The 15,064-nt window shown below is 44.8% G+C and overlaps 1 protein-coding gene across 3 annotated transcripts in view; it reads right to left on the bottom strand.

The window, feature by feature from the left end:
- Positions 1-15,064, bottom strand: part of SLF1 (SMC5-SMC6 complex localization factor 1) — a 69,154-nt gene that overhangs the window by 20,027 nt on the left and 34,063 nt on the right. The window lies entirely within an intron of this gene.

Genomic DNA, 15,064 nt, shown 5'->3' with positions numbered 1-15,064 from the left:
GGCCAGGGGAAGGGTAAAAAAAAGAGTGGCACACTTTTTCCCCACCTGTTATACGTATTTTATTACATAAGTAAAAAAAAATATTTTAAATATTCCTAAGAGAGTCAGGAATAGAAAGCAGGAAAGATTAACAGAATTTAAATTTGTTTTGTTATAATTCACTTTTAAGAGCCAGTGATGTGCAAACTTTTCCAGTCACACCTCCTCTTACCGTTAATGGAATCTGTCTGTAGGCCGCTCCCTCCCCGCCCACTGTGGGGGCTGGCCCAGGCCCTGCCGTGTGCCCCCGTCCCTCTCAATGTTCCTCCTGAGGGGCCCAGGCCCTTAGGGGATGCGTCCCATAGTTTGTGGACCACTGAGATAAGCAGAATTACTGCAGAGAAATTAAGTGATTTGCCCAAGGTCACATAAGTAGTCTAGGAATAGAACCAGATATTTGGAGTCCTTCTCCTGTTCCTCAGCCACCTCTCCATTCTACTCGTTCCCTGATTTTTCTTTATGGCAAAGGTTGCAGGTATCTTGAAGTGTAAGAGGGGAAAGCAGCTGCTTATAGAGCAAAATGCCACTCACCTGCCTAAATTGATGGGGCCAGCAATGAAAGGGGACGGCCCCAGCTGTGAGAGAGACTCTCGCTGATGAGGGACACCAGGTAGTTTCTCCCACCTCCCCTTGGAGTCTCTAGCGCCCACTGGCCAGTTGGGGTGGGGGAAGGTGCTGATTGGCCAGCTTTCCCACCACTCCAGGGATTTAATCTAGAGCAGAGACCACATGGAGCCTCTTTTGGCACTGTTCCAGAACCTGCTTATAGAGCATATGTTAATGGTGTTCTACAAAACAGATAGCAAAGAGCTGCAGAGCAATTTGGCAGATGCACAAATTGCAGCTACAACTCCTCCACAATTAAGTATCTCACCTCTGTCCACTGCCAAGGAAAGCCTACTGTATTCTCAAATTCTTGACAATGAAATTTACTGCTGTGATGTCAGATGGCAGGACTGGCATACATTCAGTTGGCTGACGTGATAAAACAACATTTGCATAAACTAAGCACTTCTGTTTAGTTAATGATTTGAAGAGAATGCTTCAATGCTATATTGAAGAAAATGATATCCTAACCCACTAAAAGTAATGCCTATGAAAATAGATGAAATTATTTTAAATGAAAATTGCTAAAAAATAGCAAGTGAGATACTGGATCCTACTAGTGATACATACTTTAATTAAAGAGTATGCGTATAAAAAAGTCTCAGTTAACTTCCACATTAAATATAGAAATTACTATCATGCGTGGCAACAATCACTGTGCAACTATATAGCTCCTATTTATTAACCATAATAGAAAACTTCAAACAAAAGTATTAAAATAATCTATACTGCTATTTAAAGTAAAGTAAAGCTCTACTATGCTTCCTAAACATTTTAACCCTTGTATTTTTACATAGTCCTTTTGCAGCTTAGTGAACTATTTTGATGAGCAGTTTTAGCATATAATTGAAGGCAAGAATCTTATACATGAAGAGACCTTTTATCAATAATGATTTTGGTATTTAAAAATAAACGATGGCTTTGTAAATCTGAGTGTTTCTTAAATGTTCAAATGAGTGTTGAAATGGCAAACACCTTTGTGAAATGCATACTTGCAAATATTAGCTAAAAGCAAAGCTCCTAGTATTCCTAATATCATTGTTTTGTAAATGATACACTTTATGTACCAACCTGAATTAAACTGATTACCAATACAGGAAGCTATTTGAGCATAGAATATTTATATTAATGGGGAAATAATTACACAGTGCTCAGGCAGTTCCCTCAACCAACTCATGAAGACAAGAATCATCATCTCGCCAAAAATTGTTTTGAAGAAGAAACTTCATTAATAACTATTTAAGTTAAAGCCTCTCTAAGAATTATTTAATATTAAAAAACTTTTGCAAACTAAAAAACGTTTATATAAAAGCATAGGAGTGCTTGGACTTTTTGGAGACAGAATTTTGTTTCCTGTTAAACCCTAATGAAACTGAAAACGCTCTCAGAAAATGGACTGAACAGAGAGCTAAAACTCTAAATGTAAAGAAGTTCTAAGAATCTCCTGTCAAAGACAAAGGAAATATAACTGTCAAGAAAGAATTACAACCCCAATACATATATAATTAACAAACTACATATTCTTAAAAAGATGATGCTCCTAAGGACAACTCATAAAGATACTGAGCCAATGAAAGGACCACAGCCAATTCTGATTCTAAACAAGCCTGAACGTAGCATATTTTCCTACGATCTCGTGAAAATAGAAGTGTAAAAACTCCAAAGTGAGCACTTATCTCATATGCCCTCTCCTACCCTGCTCAAACAAAGCACTCAACACAACTCATTCTGTCCATCTCTACAAGCAAGCTACCACAGACAACTGAGAAAAACAGAGAAGACACGAAGACACCAACCTAAGGAAAACCTGCCCACAAACTTCAACATGGATTCGCAAGAGAAAGTTACTGAGGGTATATGTCTACACTGCAGCATAAGCCTGGGCTCACACACAGGCTTAAGCCCAAACCCCTCTTCCTCTATATACAAATCTCTCAGTCTTGGTCTTGGACCTAGGGTCCTAGGACCTTGCGGGATGGTGGGTCCAAGTCCCAGTCAAGCCAGGATCCAGGGTTCAAGCCCTATTGCTCTGCAGTTTAGATGCGCCCCACCCTCCTGAGTCGACTCCTAGGAGTCTGACATACGTAGCCCATAATACCATAGGCCAACTTTCTTTGTCCTCTCTATTGCAAGAATCGCCAAATACTGCAGGGAAACAGAAGCAACCTTCCTTGGTGTAGTGCAGCAGCTCATTGAGTCAGCATTTAACCCTTCTATTGCCTTCTGAACAGCAAGCTGCAAAAACACCAGACCCTTCTGTGTTTGCAAAGATGACTGCACAGCAGCTTCACAGTGATGGACGCACATCTAGATTTTGGTAAATCTCTGGTATGAGGCCAGCTAAACAATGGACATTAGTGAGTAACAGTACCTGGAATGACCACACATAACAGCAAATAGCAAAGCAGCTGGCAGCTTTACAAATTTAACGGACCGGTGACCAATGCAGGGAGTGGATTAAGCAGCTCAAGACTGAGTACAGGAAAACCAGGGACCTGAACTGCATCTTGGGCAACTTGCTGACAAGCCTGTTTTATGAGGAATTTGATTGGGTGCTGGGCACTGTACCAAGTGCAGAGTCAGCAGTGCTGCATGATGACCTGCTCAGCCCTACTGGCCCCAGATTCCAGCATGGGAATTAACGAGAGCTAGAATCAGGCACAAGTGAGGACATTCAAGTGACTCTGTTGCTGAAACCAGTCTCAAGCGAGGCTTTGCAGAAGGAGTAGCAGCACATCGTTGGGGCCATACTTGGACGAGCTCCTTGATAATCCCCTGAAGAACAGCCTGTCATAGACATGGAAGGGACAGAAGCCATCCCAGAGCCTAGTAAATTTCTGGCTCTATTTTAATGTTCATTAATATAGGAATGGGAGGGATTTCCATTCTATGAATCAATGCAAAAAATATTATAAGCCTGGGCTAGTAGCATGAATCCGCTAATAGTGGCTTGGCTCCCTCTCCTCCCCACCAAATTGAGTTCAAAGTGGCAACTGGGAAACCCAAACAGTGTAAAAAAAAAAAAAAAAAAAAAAAAAAGCCTTGAAAGTGAGTTTTTACTGAAAAGGCACAGATTTTTGCAAACAACCACCTTGCATTGCCATGCTTGTAATTATGCTGCTCTGTAATACTCAGTGGTCTAACAAACTGCTTGGAGACAGTTAAATATAGTGTTGGGAGGAGGTAGACCTGTGTTCCATTTACAAACCTAATATGTTTTAGTTAAAGGTGGTCCATGCAGTCAATAGATGAATCATTTGTCCCAAATACAACAGGGGTGTTTGAAATTTTGTTGGGAAATGTGCCGGATGTCGGGGGGGGGGGGGGGGAGGATGAGGGGGAAGAAAGAGAGGTTAGGAGGATGGCTGTGGAGTTCTGTGTATTTCTGTGCAATCATAACAGGCTAAGCTAACACAGCAGCATGTTGATTCCCTCATGAATTCTGACCCAGTCCCAGGTACCGATAGTTGCAAAATGTTCCTGGAGCAGGAACTCCAGATAGGTATTCACATTTCAGGGAAGGGCATATTTTCCAGGGATACCCCAGTAGCTGATCAGCCTACTCTACTCATAGATACGCTGTTCAGTCCCTATATGTTTGAATACTTCAGCTGCAAACACTGATAGTTTCCCACCAGCAGCTTGGAAGAACATCTCCCTTTGCCAATTGGGCACTACAGAAAAAACAGTTACCTGCTGTGATGTTCTATACCTCGGGGGTGGGGGGGCACTCTGCACTGCCATGTTCATCCTTATAATATGATTGTGTAGTATCCAATGCAAAGTTTGTCATGTTGGGTGTCTTCAGAAAGCTCATGATGCACTGAGCATTGTTGTTATAGTAATGTTATAGGTTGTAATTTCATGTATATAGTTATGAGGCTGAAAATGTGTCCTTATTGCTTAAAACAGGCCCAGGCAAAACTCTCCAAGAGCAGAGGGGTAGTTCACACCTCATCAGGGCAAGTATGGGACAAACCCAGCCCAGCCTCACAGGAACAAAGGACACTAGCCTAGGCATTAACAAAGGATCTGTTGGAGTCTTGAGTGAACCCCCTGCTGCCCTTCCTTTGGTCAGTTTGGGACTGCGATGAGGTAATGCTCACCTGACTCTGAAGGGGGGAGGGGACAAAGCCAAGACGGAAGAAAGAACACGATAAAAAGGAGACACGTTTGCCATACTCTTCCTCTCTCTTCCACCTACATCTACAGACAAGCAACTGAAGTGCTGATCAAAGGGGAAAGCCTGGCTGAAGAGCAAACAGCCAGCTGTGGTGAGAAGCATCTAAGTTTCTAAGGGCATTGAAAGTGTTAAGATCAGCTCGGAATGTGTTTTGCTTTTATTTCATTTGACCAAATCTGAATGGTTATGCTTTGACTTAAAATCACTTAAAATCAATCTTTTATAGTTAATAAATTTGTTTGTTTATTCTACCTGAAACAGTGTGTTTGGTTTGAAGCATGTCAGACTCCCCTTGGGATAACAAGCCTGGTACATATCAATTTCTTTGTTAAATTGACAAACTCATAAGCTTGCAGCATCCAGCAGGCATAAATGGACACTGCAAGGCAGAGGTTCCTAGGGTTGTGTCTGGGACCAGAGATATTGGCTTGTATGATTCGGTTGTACAATCCAAGGTGCAGTTTACATGCGAGGATTGGATGGACCTAGCAGATCATTGGTCCAGATAACACCAGGGGAAAGTCACACCTACCTTTCGTAATTGTTGTTCTTCGAGATGTGTTGCTCATGTCCATTCCAAATAGCAATCTTGGAAGGTTTTCCCCCTAGTGGTACTAGTCGGCTCGGCTGTGGATCCCCTGGAGTCGCGCCTTCATGGTGATGTATATAGGCCCCTGCCTACCCGCCATCTCTTCAGTTCTTTCTTGCCAGAGACTCCAACAGATTAGAGGTAGGTGAGTCTTGGAATAGACACAAGCAACACGTCTCAAAGAACAGTTACGAAAGGTAGCTAACCATCTTTTCTTCTTCGAGTGATTGCTTATGTCGATTCTAAGTAGGTGACTCCCAAGCAATCCCCTGGAGGAGGGGTCAGAGTTGCAAACTGTAGCACAGCCCTACCAAATGCAGCATCATCTCTAACCTGCTGTGAAATGGTGTAGTGTAACGTAAGTGTGAATAGATGACAACGTCGCCAACCTGAATTGGGACCTGCACCAGGAATGCTGCAGACGAAGCTTGCACTCTCCTGGAGTGCACTGTTAATGCTGGGGCCGGTTTCTTTGCTAGGACATAGCACGACCTGATAAAAGCCATGACCCATGAAGAAATCCTTTGGGATGACACCAGGAGCCCTTTCATTCGCTCAGCAATTGCGATGAAGAGCTATGTCAACTTTCAAAACATCTTTGTCTGCTCAATGTAAAAGGCTAACACCTGTCTGACATCCAGGGAATGGAGCATGCGTTCTTGATTAGTGGCATGTGGCTTAAGGAAGAACACTGGCAGAAAAAATGTCCTGATTCATGTGAAACTGCAAAGCCACCTTTTGGACAAAAGCTGGATGCAGCTGCAACTGTACCTTGTCTTTGTAAAACATAGTATAAAGGGGGCTCAGACATCAGGGCCTTGAACTCAGATACCATCCTAGCGGAAGTTACAGCCACGAGGAATGCCACCTTCCAAGAGAGGTAAAGGAGAGAGCATATCACTAGGGGCTCAAAGGGAGGGCCCCCATCAGTCTCGAGAGCACCAGACTGAGATTCCCAAGGGGAAATCAGCTGTCTCACTTGAGGGTACAGTCTGTCTAGCCCCTTGAGGAAGCGGCCAACCATAGGGATAGCAAATACTGAACGACCCGCTGAGCCTGGATTGAAAGCCAAAATCACGGCCAGGTGCACTCTTATTGACTATACCGCCAGCCCCTGCTGCTTTAAGTGAAGTAAATAGTCCAGGATGAAGGGAATCAAGGATTGTAATGGAGCAGTGTTCTTCTGAAAAGACCAAATTGAAAATCTCTTCCATTTAGCTAGATAAGTGGCGTGAGTGGAAGGTTTTCTGCTGCCAAGGAGAACCTCCCTAACCGAGTTGGAGCATGAAAGTTCTAACAGGTTCAGCCATGAAGTGCCCCAAGGGTTGGTCCTGGGTCCGTTTTTGTTCCATATCTTCATTAATGATCTGGAGGATTGCAGCCTCAGCAAGTTTGCAGATGACACTAAATTGGGAGAAGTGGTAGCTACGCTGGAGGGTAGGGACAGGATACAGAGGGACCTAGACAAATTAGAGGGTTGGACCAAAAGAAATCTGATGAGGTTGGACAAGTGCAGAGTCCTGCACTTAGGATGAAAGAATCCCATGCACTGCTACAGACTAGGGACCTAGTGGCTAGGCAGCAGTTCTGCAGAAAAGGACCTACGGGTTACAGTGGACGAGAAGCTGGATACGAGTCAACTGCGTGCCCTTGTTGCCAAGGCAGCTAATGGCATTTTGGGCTGTATAAGTAGGAGCATTGCCAGAAGATCTAGGGACGTGATCATTCCCCTCTATTCGGCATTGGTGAGGCCTCACCTGGAGTACTGTGTCCAGTTTTGGGCCCCACACTACAAGAAGGATTTGGAAAAATTGGAAAGAGTCCAGCAGAAGGCAACAAAAATGATTAGGGGTCTGGAGCACATGACTTATGAGGAGAGGCTGAGGGACCTGGGATTGTTTAGTCTGCAGAAGAGAAGAATGAGGGGGGGATTTGATAGCTACTTTCAACTACCTGAAAGGGGGTTCCAAAGAGGATGGATCTAGACGGTTCTCAGTGGTAGCAGATGACAGAACAAAGAGTAATGGTCTCAAGTTGCAGTGGGGGAGGTTTAGGTTGGATATTAGGAAAAACTTTTTCACTAGGAGGGTGGTGGAATCTCCTTCCTTAAAGGTTTTTAAGGTCAGGCTTGACAAAGCCCTGGCTGGGATGATTTAATTGGGGATTGGTCCTGGTTTGAGCAGGGGTTGGACTAGATGACCTCCTGAGGTCCCTTCCAAACCTGATAATTTTATGATTTTATGACTTATGATTCCATGCTGTGAGGTGGAGAGATTCTAGGTTGGGGTGCTGGAGGCAACAGTGGTCCTGCATGAACAAGTCTGAAACCAGGGGCAGAGTTATAGGCGTATCCACCGACAGATCCAGCAGCGTGGTGAACCAGTGCTGACATGACCACGCTGGTGCTATCAAGATTAACAACACCTTCTCCCATCAGACCTTGAGGAGAAATTTGTGAATGAGCGGGAAAGGCGGGAATGCATACAGCAGGCACCCTTTCCAGGACAGCAAGCGAGCCTGGACTGTGATTCAGGAAGGAACAGAACTGCTGACACTTCCTGTTGTGTCGTGTTGCGAACAGGTCTATCTGGGGAGATCCCCACCTTTGGAAAATGTTGATCATGACATCTGGGCAAAGAGACCACTCTTGGCCATGAAAAGACCTGCTGAGGCAACTGGCCAGTTCGTTCTGTGAATCCAGAAGGTAAGAGGCCTCTAATTGTATCGAGTAGGTGATGCAGAAATCCCACAGCTTGAGGGCTTCCTGACACAGGGGAAAGGAGCGAGCACCACCCTGTATGTTTATATAGACCATTGCTGCGGTATTGTCTGTCAATACCCATACACATCTGCCCTGAAGATGGGTTTGAAACATCTGGCAAGCAAGGTGTACCGCACGCAACTTCCTGATGTGCTGTGAAAGTTCTGCCTGGGACCAGAGACCTTGAGTCCCGAGTTCACATAGGTGCATTCCCCATACCATCGCTGACGCATCTGTGACTAGTGACAGTGACGGCTGAGGTTTGGAGAAGGGTATTCCTGCACATACTGCTTGTGAGTCAAGCCACCACTGGAGGTGGTTGAGAAACTAAGGTGTGAGAGTGACCAGTCTGTCTAGGTGATCTTGATTCGGTCTGTAAACTTGGACTAGCCAAGCCTGAAGGGGATGTAGCTGCAGCCTGGAATGCTGTACCACATAAGTGCAAGGAGCCATATGCCTGAGCAATTTTAGGCAATTCCATGCTGTCGCAGTGGGGAATCTTCTGAGATCCTCTTTGATGGCATTCATGGCAAGGAAATAAGCTTCCAGGAGAAAAGCCCGGGCCTGAGTGGAGTCTAGGAGAGCTCTATCCTCTGAGTGGGGGTACGGTTGACTTTGCCACATTCAGAATGAGGCTGCGCCCAGGGAAGGTCATGCGCACCAGGCTCACATGGTCCTCTACTTGGGTCTGAGATCAGCCTTTGATTAGCCAGTTGTCCAGGTATGGGAATACTTGCACCTGTGGTTTCCATAGGAAGGCTGCCATGACTGCCTTGCACTTGGTGAACATCCAAGGGACCACCGAGAGGCCATAGGGGAGGATAGTGAGTGTTGTTGACCACTAATCGAAGGAACCATTTGTGGGACGGGAAGGATGCATCCTTCAAGTCAAGGGCGGCGTACCATTCTCCCAGATCCAGGGAAGGAATGACAGAAGCCAGGGAGATCATGCAGAACTTCAATTTCTTTATGAATCTGTGGAGGTTTCACAGGTCTAAAATAGGCCTGAGCCCACCCTTGGCCTTGAGGATTAAGAAATAATGGGGAGTAGAATCCCCTGCCTCTGAACTCCAGAGGGACCTCTATCACTCCGAGTTGTAGAAGCGTTTGCATGTCCAGTACTAGAAGTTTCTCATGAGAAGGGTCCCTGAAGGTTGGGGAGAGTGGGTGGGAAGGCAGGAGGGAACAGAATTGGAGAGAATATCCCAATTCTACAATGCTCAAGACCCATCAGTTTGAGGTTATTTGAGGCCAAGCATGGTAGAAATGGGATAGATGATTCACCAAGTGGGGCGGGGGAGGGAAGGATCCAGGATTTGGACTGGTGCTTTGCCCCCGAGCGCACCTTAAAAATTTTGTTAGATGCTGGAGACTGCCTCGCCGAGCTTTGGCCCCGGTTAGAGGAGGACTGTGGAGGCCTCGCCTATTACTGCTACCCACTTTCCTGCTGTAATCTGATCTCAGCTGAGAGGGGTAGAAGCGAGGTCGGGGCTGAGGGTTAAAATGCTTCCTCTGCAGGGCTGGCGTACGGAGCCCCAGTGACTTTAATGCTGCTCTAGAGTCTTTTAGACTATGGAGCATAGAGTCCACCTGCTCTGTGAACAGACCCGAGCCATCGAAGGGCAAATCCTGAATGGTCTACTGGACATCAGGCGGGAGGCCCAAGACTTGCAGCCACGAGCTCAATGGCAGTGGACATAGCGCGGATGGCCGAGTCCGACAAGTCCAATGCAGCCTGCAAGGAGGTCCTTGCAATAGTCTTGTCTTCCTCGAGGATGGCCCCAAAGTCAGAGCGGGAGTCCGTTGGAAGTAGCTCCTTAAACCTGGACAGAGAGTTCCAAGAATTAAAGTTACAGTGGCTAAGGACTGCTTGTTGACGGGCAATCTGAAGCTGGAGCCCCCCAGTGGAATAGATCTTTTGGCCAAAGAGGTCCAAATTCTTTTATTCTTTCCTTAGATTTTGGCATGAGACCTTGCTGCCCTTGCCTTTCCTTAGTGTTAGCCACATTCACGACTGGTGTGCCCAGCTGAGGATGGGTGAAAAGGTATTTGTACCCCTTGGAGGGTACAAAGTACTTCCTTTCCACCCACTTAGCGGTGAGAGGAATGGAGGCAGGAGTTTGCCAGATGGTCTTGATGGTGTTACAAATGGTCTTGATCAAGGGCAAGGCCACCCTTTTAGGACCTTCTGGCATCAGAATGTCCACCATGGGATCAGTCTCTTCAGACACCTGTAGGCCCAGATTTTGAGCTACTCTTCTGAGTAGCTCTTGATGGGCCCTATTATCCATGGCCGGCAGAGAGGCAGATGAGGCCACTACTGCCTCGTCTGGGGAGGAAGCCCTTATCGGCCTGGGGTCCTCCTGACCCTCTAATTCGCGGAGGTCCTCCCATGCTGAAACACCCTGCATGGTGGCAGGTTTGGCACCGGCGTGGGCACTGGACTCCAATCCCCACAGAGATTCCCTCATCATTGAGGAAGATGGGGAGACCTCACGTGTCCAAGGCAACTGATAGGAACCTAGAGCTCAGCCCCTGGGATTGATGGTATCTCATGGGATCCAGAAAGGCCACTGTGTGGGCACCTGCCATTACAGTGGCCAGGGCATCATGGGGACTTAGTGTCCTTCACGCCTCGAATGCTGAGAGCGGTGCCAGCTCCTCCTTCAGACATACGATTCTGGCTCTGACCCCAAAGATGAGTCTGACCTTAGAGACCACAGCGGTGCCATGCAGAACAGTGCCAGAGAGCGGTGCCAAGGTGAGGGTGATCAATATCACAGCATGGCTGGTTTGCCCTTGGAGAGCACGGCCCCTCTGTGTGGTGCCGGTGCTGACGTTGTCGGGGACTGCAGGGCTGCCATCTCTATGAGGTCCCTGGTGGCCTCAAACGCGTCTGGGACAGATGGCAGTTCCAGCTCCCCTATTTGGCAGTCCCGTGCCAGAGAGTCCAACGGGTCCGGACTCAACTATTTAGAGTGCAAAAGGAAAGTTCGCTAGGAGATTGCTTGCCTGAAGCAAGAGAGCGAGAGAAGTACCTCCAATGACCATCATGGGTGGTAAGAAGGAACTGAAGAGGTGGCAGGTCGGCAGGGTCCTATATACACCACCATGAAGACTCAAGGGTGCTCCACGGCCGACCTGATGGGTACTGCTAAGGGGAAAATCATCTGACAACTGTGCATGCAGAGCGCACACACCTACATGGAATTGACATGAGCAACCACTTGAAGAAGAACTGTTATGTTCTCCAAAATGTGTAGGGCCTGAAATGACAGAAAAAGCTTTTGTAGCATGGCCACTGATGCCCCACCCCCACAAACCCAAGTCTGCAATTTTTAGAAAACAAAAAACAACTTTGAATTTTTAACTTACCATTGCCTTTGAACTTCTTTCACTGTGATTAACCAGGCTGTGTCCAGGGAGCTTCTGTGATAGGAAGCATCCCTCTCACACTACATTGAAGTACAGTTTGGAAAAGTACTATTTTATGTCCTTGAAATTCCAGGAGGATTTTTTTCTGTGCTCCTACCCTGAGCTATACCAGAAAATAACCCTCAGTGTCTTGTCCTATTCCAGGCTCCTCAACCTCTACTGGCTGCAGTACCTCCACGGCTCACTCACATTGTAGCAGAAGCCTGGGCCAACATACCTCCATGGACTGTTCCAAGAGGAAGCCTTTCCATGATGAACTTCTGGTTGAAGTTATGGGCAGTGCCAAAAAACAGAGGGCCATATGGCTAGAAGGAAGGCATGGTGAGAGGCAAGAGGAAAACCTCAGCCTGGTTGCATAGCTTGAGGACAGGGTTTCAGCATGGGAGCAGGCATTTGCTTCGGAGTTCCTGGAACAGGAACAGCAGCTAAGAGAGGAGGACAGAGCTCAGCAGAAAGAATTGTTTGATATTACTAATGGGTACAAGAGTACTGGCTCCTACTGCATCACCCACACGATGGCCTGAGCCCCCTACAGGGTATCCCTATGATGCAGTCCAGAAACAGCTTGGAAAACTCCATGGCTGGGTGGCTGCTCAGGTTAGAAAATGCTTCATGTAGGGTTAACAATCAGTGTAGACACTCAAGCCCTGGGTTCTCTAATCAGGGGTCAGATGACAAGTCCCACTAGCCCTGGACTCACAGTATAGATGTGTATAGGACAGTATAGATATACTCTAGGGCTACGTCTACACTACCCGCCTGAATCGGCGGGTAGAAATCGATCTCTCAGGATCGAATTATCGCGTCTCATCGGGACATGACATTCGATCCCTGAATCAATGCTTTTATTCCACCAGCAGAGGAAGGAGTAAGCGCCGTTGACAGGGGAGCCACGGAGGTCGATTTGCCGCTGTCCTCACAGCAGGGTAAGTCGGCTCCGAAACGTCGAATTCATACGCTATTCATGTAGCTGAATTTGCGTATCTTAAATCGACCCCCCCACCCCACCCCGTAGTGAGGACGTAGCCTGAGACGCAACCAAATGATTAGATTTAAAACTCTTGTAATAATTTGTTGGGATATGCAAATATTGTAAACTAAAATACCAAGTTTATCCAGTTAATCTCAAAAAGGTTGGCCTATGTTCCTGGAGAGGAGATAGACCTAAACATTGGTAACAGAAAAATAGTGGGACTTAATTGGATTTAAGATTCTTAATATTCCATTTATTTGCCTATCTTAAGAAAGCTTCTTTTCTAAGTAAACTCACTTAAATGGATGATTTAGTTGGGGATTGGTCCTGCTTTGAGAAGGGGGCTGGACTAGATGACCTCCTGAGGTCTCTTCCAACCCTGATATTCTATGATTCTATGAAATATTTTCTTTGATTTTGTAGGGTTTAACTATGATTGCTTACTTCATATATCTATAAACTGGTTATTAATAACAACCAGACAGTTCTCACCAATCCTCCCCATACTGAAGTTTATGGAGAGAAGGGGAATTCTGCTCCCTGTTTGCTAAGCTCAACACTACAAATTTTCCTTCTGCATCTCTAAAACAAAGAAATAGAAAAGAGAGGCACAGCTAGCTATGTACCGATGGGGAGGATTTGCTCCTGAGGGTATTTCTTTTGAACTGATCTTTTCATCTATCTGGACAAAGTTTGGTACCCAAGTTTTGCAGACAATAGCTCAAAACTGAAAGCACAGAAAGGGATAATAGTGAGCTTTGCACATATCAGGGAGCAAGTTATTCATACAAGCTTACTAACAAAACATTTTTTTCTAGATCTTATTTTTGTTAAAAATGTGAGGCAAAGAAATTAAATGCACAGCTAAGGAATGAGGGCTATTTAAAAAAAAGCAAAGCAAAACATCACAACATGGTAGCTTGTCAGGGAACAATATAATATAGCTGCATTTTAAGACCAGATTTCACATCTGCTGGGATGTTATACAATGTAGCGTATAAAATGAAAGTTGAACAGCAATGGGAACCTTGTTTTTGTGGAAAAGGACAACTGATACTTTAGGTTTAAGTCTATTGCAAACTTCTGTGTATGTTTGATACTACAGTTCAGTCTTGTCAAAAGTTTTCTGTTTCTTTTTAATCCATACACCTTATACTGTAGGCTACTTGTCCTCAAGTGAATATTGTACTTACGGAAGAAACAATACAATTTGCAACACTGTATAGTTTTAAAAAGTTGGAATTTTTGAACAGAAGAAAGGGCAAGATTAAAAAAAGAAAGTGGGTACCTACATTTAAGCTCCAGAATTTACACTTAGGAACCTAAAAGAATGGTTTGATTTTCAAGCAGTATTGAATTCCCACTGAAAGTCAACTGGACAATTGCTTTCTTGGTGCTCAGAAAAAAAAAAAAACATCATGCCACTTGTTTAAGCTGGTAATATGGATTTAGAAACCTAAATCTAGACACCTGAAATATATGTATGTTTATGTATATATCTTGACTATGGATAAAGACAATACTTTATTTCTGCATAGCTTGTTTCACCATCTCTCAAAAACAGTAGGTGGACTGGCTAGAATTAAAGTAACCTGAGCAAAGCTTTCAACGTGTTTAAACCCCTCTGCCTTCTTCACACTATACAAAACAATCAGGTAGTACATTGGAAATGTTTTTCTCTTTTTGTGATAGTGCTGAAAAGATGTGTGTTGCCTATATATTCTATACTTCCACAATAATTTTTAAAGAACGGTGACGAGTTTGTACTTTTGTATGGGAACTGAATAGTCAAAGACACTTCAGAAAGGCTTTAGCAAGGGTGGGGGCAAGGGTGGCATACACTAGAAGACAGCCAGTTTCAGTTCAGGTCACGATCCTGCTGGCCAGCATGCCATGGAACAGCAGTTACGTTGTCTTCCATTCTGTTTGGATGAAAAAGAACTAGAGCAGGCACTTAAGGAAATTCAAGGGATTGGGAAGAAAACTGGTGAGTTCATAGAAAAAGTTTCAGGTTAAAAAAGGCGTATAAAACAAAACCCCATTTGTTTCATTAGTTCTATCCTTCAGACAATTTTTACTGAATACAATTTTTTCTAAAAAGCACTTTTCATTGTAAAATAAGATAATTAACTCATTGGTTACAGTTTATTTGATAAGGCGTCCTAACCTTATGTCCCTACTGACTGTAGTAATACCTGCTGGTAAAGGCATATGAACATCTGAATGCAACCAGAAAACCACTCATGACTCCATTACATTTCCTCTTTACAGATCAATATACGAGAACCTTATAGAGCAGTTCATTTCCTTTTGTGGACCAAAAGTCAGCATGCTTCACAACAAAAGGCAGATGTAACAAGCAGCTTTGATACTTGAATGTAGTTTCTCAGAAAGGAGTGAAGAAATAAATGCTTTTAAAAAAATACATTGACCTTCATTATTTTTTTTTTTTTTTTATAGAAAATGAATCATACTCAC

This window comes from Trachemys scripta, chromosome 6 (genome assembly GCF_013100865.1).
Source record: "Trachemys scripta elegans isolate TJP31775 chromosome 6, CAS_Tse_1.0, whole genome shotgun sequence".
Lineage (NCBI taxonomy): Eukaryota > Metazoa > Chordata > Testudines > Emydidae > Trachemys > Trachemys scripta.
The sequence above is the reverse complement of the archived record's forward strand: the minus strand, read 5'-3'. Positions and strand labels throughout refer to the sequence as shown.